The sequence below is a fragment of the Vigna unguiculata genome, chromosome 2, assembly GCF_037176805.1.
Source record: "Vigna unguiculata cultivar grain cowpea cultivar isolate G323 ecotype 2 chromosome 2, ASM3717680v1, whole genome shotgun sequence".
Taxonomy (NCBI): Eukaryota; Viridiplantae; Streptophyta; class Magnoliopsida; order Fabales; family Fabaceae; genus Vigna; species Vigna unguiculata.
Window position 1 is genome coordinate 5489178 of NC_140793.1, and position 7500 is coordinate 5496677.

The 7500-nt window shown below is 46.3% G+C and overlaps 1 long non-coding RNA gene across 1 annotated transcript in view; it reads right to left on the reverse strand.

Annotated features, from left to right (window-relative positions):
- LOC146888246 (uncharacterized) overlaps positions 1-7500 on the reverse strand; it is a 16366-nt gene that overhangs the window by 7797 nt on the left and 1069 nt on the right. The gene's annotated exons all lie outside the window — the stretch shown is intronic.

Consider the following 7500-nt stretch of genomic DNA (forward strand, 5'->3'; position numbering starts at 1 on the left):
GTTAGCGGTGCACCACGGCATAGCTAAATGGCTTGGTGGGGAGATTTGTGAAAAAATGAAATTCGTGATTTTTGAGATGTGAGGGTTGGAAAGGCCTCCAAATGCCCCCAAATGAATACCATGAAATTCTTGGTGCACGAAAGTTTTGAGTTCGGAGGGTTTTGCACATGGCAAAGTTGGTCGGTGCACCGCGGCATAGCTAGAAGGCTTAGTGGGAGTTTTGTGAAAAAATGAAATTCGTGGTTTTTGAGATGTGAGGATTGGAAAGGCCTCCAAATGCCCCCAAATGAATACCATGAAAGTCTTGGTGCACGAAAGTTTTGAGTTCGGAGGGTTTTGCACATGGCAAAGGTTGGCGGTGCACCACGGCATAGCTAAATGGCTTGGTGGGGAGATTTGTGAAAAAATGAAATTCGTGATTTTTGAGATGTGAGGGTTGGAAAGGCCTCCAAATGCCCCCAAATGAATACCATGAAATTCTTGGTGCACGAAAGTTTTGAGTTCGGAGGGTTTTGCACATGGCCAAGGTTGGCGGTGCACCGCGGCATAGCTAAATGGCTTGGTGGGGAAATTTGTGAAAAAATGAAATTCGTGGTTTTTGAGATGTGAGGGTTGGAAAGGCCTCCAAATGCCCCCAAATGAATACCATGAAATTCTTGGTGCACGAAAGTTTTGAGTTCGGAGGGTTTTGCACATGGCAAAGTTGGTCGGTGCACCGCGGCATAGCTAGAAGGCTTAGTGGGAGTTTTGTGAAAAAATGAAATTCGTGGTTTTTGAGATGTGAGGATTGGAAAGGCCTCCAAATGCCCCCAAATGAATACCATGAAAGTCTTGGTGCACGAAAGTTTTGAGTTGGGAGGGTTTTGCACATGGCCAAGGTTGGCGGTGCACCACGGCATAGCTAAATGGCTTGGTGGGGAGATTTGTGAAAAAATGAAATTCGTGATTTTTGAGATGTGAGGGTTGGAAAGGCCTCCAAATGCCCCCAAATGAATACCATGAAATTCTTGGTGCACGAAAGTTTTGAGTTCGGAGGGTTTTGCACATGGCCAAGGTTGGCGGTGCACCGCGGCATAGCTAAATGGCTTGGTGGGGAGATTTGTGAAAAAATGAAATTCGTGGTTTTTGAGATGTGAGGGTTGGAAAGGCCTCCAAATGCCCCCAAATGAATACCATGAAATTCTTGGTGCACGAAAGTTTTGAGTTCGGAGGGTTTTGCACATGGCAAAGTTGGTCGGTGCACCGCGGCATAGCTAGAAGGCTTAGTGGGAGTTTTGTGAAAAAATGAAATTCGTGGTTTTTGAGATGTGAGGATTGGAAAGGCCTCCAAATGCCCCCAAATGAATACCATGAAAGTCTTGGTGCACGAAAGTTTTGAGTTCGGAGGGTTTTGCACATGGCCAAGGTTGGCGGTGCACCACGGCATAGCTAAATGGCTTGGTGGGGAGATTTGTGAAAAAATGAAATTCGTGATTTTTGAGATGTGAGGGTTGGAAAGGCCTCCAAATGCCCCCAAATGAATACCATGAAATTCTTGGTGCACGAAAGTTTTGAGTTCGGAGGGTTTTGCACATGGCCAAGGTTGGCGGTGCACCGCGGCATAGCTAAATGGCTTGGTGGGGAGATTTGTGAAAAAATGAAATTCGTGGTTTTTGAGATGTGAGGGTTGGAATGGCCTCCAAATGCCCCCAAATGAATACCATGAAATTCTTGGTGCACGAAAGTTTTGAGTTCGGAGGGTTTTGCACATGGCCAAGTTGGTCGGTGCACTGCGGCATAGCTAGAAGGCTTGGTGGGAGTTTTGTGAAAAAATGAAATTCGTGGTTTTTGAGATGTGAGGGTTGGAAAGGCCTCCAAATGCCCCCAAATGAATACCATGAAATTCTTGGTGCACGAAAGTTTTGAGTTCGGAGGGTTTTGCACATGCCCAAGGTTGGCGGTGCACCACGGCATAGCTAAATGGCTTGGTGGGGAGATTTGTGACAAAATGAAATTTGTGGTTTTTGAGATGTGAGGGTTGGAAAGGCCTCCAAATGCCCCCAAATGAATACCATGAAATTCTTGGTGCACGAAAGTTTTGAGTTCGGAGGGTTTTGCACATGGCCAAGGTTGGCGGTGCACCACGGCATAGCTAGAAGGCTTGGGGGGGAGTTTTGTGAAAAAATGAAATTCGTGGTTTTTGAGATGTGAGGGTTGGAAAGGCCTCCAAATGTCCCCAAATGAATACCATGAAATTCTTGGTGCACGAAAGTTTTGAGTTCGGAGGGTTTTGCAAATGGCCAAGTTGGTCGGTGCACCGCGGCATGGCTAGATGGTTTGTGCGGAGTTTTGTGAAAAAATGAAATTCGTGGTTTTTGAGATGTGAGGGTTGGAAAGGCCTCCAAATGTCCCCAAATGAATACCATGAAAGTCTTGGTGCACGAAAGTTTTGAGTTCGGAGGGTTTTGCACATGGCCAAGGTTGGCGGTGCACCACGGCATAGCTAAATGGCTTGGTGGGGAGATTTGTGAAAAAATGAAATTCGTGGTTTTTCAGATGTGAGGGTTGGAAAGGCCTCCAAATGCCCCCAAATGAATACCATGAAAGTCTTGGTGCACGAAAGTTGAGTTGGTTGGGTTTTGCACATGGCCAAGTTGGTCGGTGCACCACGGCATAGCTAAATGGCTTGGTGGGGAGTTTTGTGAAAAAATGAAATTCGTGGTTTTTGAGTTGTGAAGGTTGGATTGGCCTCCAAATGCCCCCAAATGAATACCATGAAAGTCTTGGTGCACGAAAGTTTTGAGCATGGCCAAGTTGGTCGGTGCACCACGGCATAGCTAAATGGCTTGGTGGGGAGTTTTGTGAAAAAATGAAATTCGTGGTTTTTGAGATGTGAGGGTTGGAAAGGCCTCCAAATGCCCCCAAATGAACACCATGAAAGTCTTGGTGCACGAAAGTTTTGAGTTCGGAGGGTTTTGCACATGGCCAAGGTTGGCGGTGCACCACGGCATAGCTAAATGGCTTGGTGGGGAGATTTGTGAAAAAATGAAATTCGTGGTTTTTGAGATGTGAGGGTTGGAAAGGCTTCCAAATGCCCCCAAATGAATACCATGAAATTCTTGGGGCACGAAAGTTTTGAGTTCGGAGGGTTTTGCACATGGCCAAGGTTGGCGGTGCACCGCGGCATAGCTAAATGGCTTGGTGGGGAGATTTGTGAAAAAATGAAATTCGTGGTTTTTGAGATGTGAGGGTTTGAATGGCCTCCAAATGCCCCCAACTGAATACCATGAAATTCTTGGTGCACGAAAGTTTTGAGTTCGGAGGGTTTTGCACATGGCAAAGTTGGTCGGTGCACCGCGGCATAGCTGGAAGGCTTGGTGGGAGTTTTGTGAAAAAATGAAATTCGTGGTTTTTGAGATGTGAGGATTGGAAAGGCCTCCAAATGCCCCCAAATGAATACCATGAAAGTCTTGGTGCACGAAAGTTTTGAGTTCGGAGGGTTTTGCACATGGCCAAGGTTGGCGGTGCACCACGGCATAGCTAAATGGCTTGGTGGGGAGATTTGTGAAAAAATGAAATTCGTGATTTTTGAGATGTGAGGGTTGGAAAGGCCTCCAAATGCCCCCAAATGAATACCATGAAATTCTTGGTGCACGAAAGTTTTGAGTTCGGAGGGTTTTGCACATGGCAAAGTTGGTCGGTGCACCGCGGCATAGCTAGAAGGCTTGGTGGGAGTTTTGTGAAAAAATGAAATTCGTGGTTTTTGAGATGTGAGGATTGGAAAGGCCTCCAAATGCCCCCAAATGAATACCATGAAAGTCTTGGTGCACGAAAGTTTTGAGTTCGGAGGGTTTTGCACATGGCCAAGGTTGGCGGTGCACCACGGCATAGCTAAATGGCTTGGTGGGGAGATTTGTGAAAAAATGAAATTCGTGATTTTTGAGATGTGAGGGTTGGAAAGGCCTCCAAATGCCCCCAAATGAATACCATGAAATTCTTGGTGCACGAAAGTTTTGAGTTCGGAGGGTTTTGCACATGGTCAAGGTTGGCGGTGCACCGCGGCATAGCTAAATGGCTTGGTGGGGAGATTTGTGAAAAAATGAAATTCGTGGTTTTTGAGATGTGAGGGTTGGAATGGCCTCCAAATGCCCCCAAATGAATACCATGAAATTCTTGGTGCACGAAAGTTTTGAGTTCGGAGGGTTTTGCACATGGCCAAGTTGGTCGGTGCACCGCGGCATAGCTAGAAGGCTTGGTGGGAGTTTTGTGAAAAAATGAAATTCGTGGTTTTTGAGATGTGAGGGTTGGAAAGGCCTCCAAATGCCCCCAAATGAATACCATGAAATTCTTGGTGCACGAAAGTTTTGAGTTCGGAGGGTTTTGCACATGCCCAAGGTTGGCGGTGCACCACGGCATAGCTAAATGGCTTGGTGGGGAGATTTGTGACAAAATGAAATTCGTGGTTTTTGAGATGTGAGGGCTGGAATGGCCTCCAAATGCCCCCAAATGAATACCATGAAATTCTTGGTGCACGAAAGTTTTGAGTTCGGAGGGTTTTGCACGTGGCCAAGTTGGTCGGTGCACCGCGGCATAGCTAGAAGGCTTGGTGGGAGTTTTGTGAAAAAATGAAATTCGTGGTTTTTGAGATGTGAGGGTTGGAAAGGCCTCCAAATGCCCCCAAATGAATACCATGAAAGTCTTGGTGCACGAAAGTTTTGAGTTCGGAGGGTTTTGCACATGGCCAAGGTTGGCGGTGCACCACGGCATAGCTAAATGGCTTGGTGGGGAGATTTGTGAAAAAATGAAATTCGTGGTTTTTGAGATGTGAGGGTTGGAAAGGCCTCCAAATGCCCCCAAATGAATACCATAAAATTCTTGGTGCACGAAAGTTTTGAGTTCGGAGGGTTTTGCACATGGCCAAGGTTGGCGGTGCACCGCGGCATAGCTAAATGGCTTGGTGGGGAGATTTGTGAAAAAATGAAATTCGTGGTTTTTGAGATGTGAGGGTTGGAATGGCCTCCAAATGCCCCCAAATGAATACCATGAAATTCTTGGTGCACGAAAGTTTTGAGTTCGGAGGGTTTTGCACATGGCCAAGTTGGTCGGTGCACCGCGGCATAGCTAGAAGGCTTGGTGGGAGTTTTGTGAAAAAATGAAATTCGTGGTTTTTGAGATGTGAGGGTTGGAAAGGCCTCCAAATGCCCCCAAATGAATACCATGAAATTCTTGGTGCACGAAAGTTTTGAGTTCGGAGGGTTTTGCACATGGTCAAGGTTGGCGGTGCACCACGGCATAGCTAAATGGCTTGGTGGGGAGATTTGTGAAAAAATGAAATTCGTGGTTTTTGAGATGTGAGGGTTGGAAAGGCCTCCAAATGCCCCCAAATGAATACCATGAAATTCTTGGTGCACGAAAGTTTTGAGTTCGGAGGGTTTTGCACATGGCCAAGGTTGGCGGTGCACCGCGGCATAGCTAAATGGCTTGGTGGGGAGATTTGTGAAAAAATGAAATTCGTGGTTTTTGAGATGTGAGGGCTGGAATGGCCTCCAAATGCCCCCAAATGAATACCATGAAATTCTTGGTGCACGAAAGTTTTGAGTTCGGAGGGTTTTGCACGTGGCCAAGTTGGTCGGTGCACCGCGGCATAGCTAGAAGGCTTGGTGGGAGTTTTGTGAAAAAATGAAATTCGTGGTTTTTGAGATGTGAGGGTTGGAAAGGCCTCCAAATGCCCCCAAATGAATACCATGAAAGTCTTGGTGCACGAAAGTTTTGAGTTCGGAGGGTTTTGCACATGGCCAAGGTTGGCGGTGCACCACGGCATAGCTAAATGGCTTGGTGGGGAGATTTGTGAAAAAATGAAATTCGTGGTTTTTGAGATGTGAGGGTTGGAAAGGCCTCCAAATGCCCCCAAATGAATACCATGAAATTCTTGGTGCACGAAAGTTTTGAGTTCGGAGGGTTTTGCACATGGCCAAGGTTGGCGGTGCACCACGGCATAGCTAAATGGCTTGGTGGGGAGATTTGTGAAAAAATGAAATTCGTGGTTTTTGAGATGTGAGGGTTGGAAAGGCCTCCAAATGCCCCCAAATGAATACCATGAAATTCTTGGTGCACGAAAGTTTTGAGTTCGGAGGGTTTTGCACATGGCCAAGGTTGGCGGTGCACCGCGGCATAGCTAGAAGGCTTGGTGGGGAGTTTTGTGAAAAAATGAAATTCGTGGTTTTTGAGATGTGAGGGTTGGAAAGGCCTCCAAATGTCCCCAAATGAATACCATGAAATTCTTGGTGCACGAAAGTTTTGAGTTCGGAGGGTTTTGCACATGGCCAAGTTGGTCGGTGCACCGCGGCATAGCTAGATGGCTTGTGTGGAGTTTTGTGAAAAAATGAAATTCGTGGTTTTTGAGATGTGAGGGTTGGAAAGGCCTCCAAATGTCCCCAAATGAGTACTGTAAAAGTGTTGGTGCACAAAAGTTTTGAATTGGATGGATTTTGCACTTGGCCAAGTTGGTCGGTGCACCGCGACTAGATAGCTTGGTGCCAAAATTTGTCAAATTTAAGACCTTGGCCAAACTGAATGAAATTTTGTGGGGAGGTTCCTGATATTGTTTAGTGGTGGACTGGAAAAAATGAGGTCGAAATTCGAAGTCTACATGTGCTTTTCTATTTTTCCCGATTTTACACATACCCGGTAAGTAAAAAAAATAAAAAAAATAGTTCCCCTTCGAGAAAAATTATGAAATTTGGTGAGCAAGGAGATACCATTATTCTACGAATTACTGCAAAAAATCGCATCAAAATTCGAAGTGTAGCCCGAGATATGGACTTATGTCTGCTCAAAAAAAGTGTATCTACTTGTACAATTTTGCCTTTTGCATATTAACCTCTTATAGGGGGGGAGTGCTCCTTGAGCCGGCCAGCTCCACACTGGCAGGTTTTAAAGGGAGCTTGATGAGGCCTCCCCCCTCACGTGGTGCGTGCGTTAGCATGTTTATCATGGCACAACTAGCCTCTTCATAGTTGTTGAGCTTTATTAATACCAACACACGGTCGTCACTGATCGTTGGTTAGCTCGGCAGCTAGTCCCTCGGATATTGTGGAAAGTTATTTTCATGCCTAGCGATGCTTGACCCTGCGTCACTTGATGTTTCCATTTGCTTGCTTGCCCATGGTAGGTGGGGGGTGGACCGTCTTGTGGTGTGGTGTCTTGCGAACGTGAGGGTGTGTGAGTTGTAATCGAGATGCACTTGCTGGCTGGCTCCATGCCTTGCGTATCGAACGGTCAAGCATGCATCTCTTCCATTTTCACCCGTTGCCTTGGGTGATATTGGTTGATCAGTCCCTGTGTTGCCTACCCACTAGACGGTACTTCTGTGGTTGCTTCGAATTCTATCTTTCCATCACGAAGAGGTGTTGGAGGATCCTAATGTCACGCACGTGTTCCATCTAGTGAAACATCTCAGTGATGCACGTGTTGTGGCTAGTTCTTTTGGATGCGGTGCATTATATGAACTCGGGTTTACTT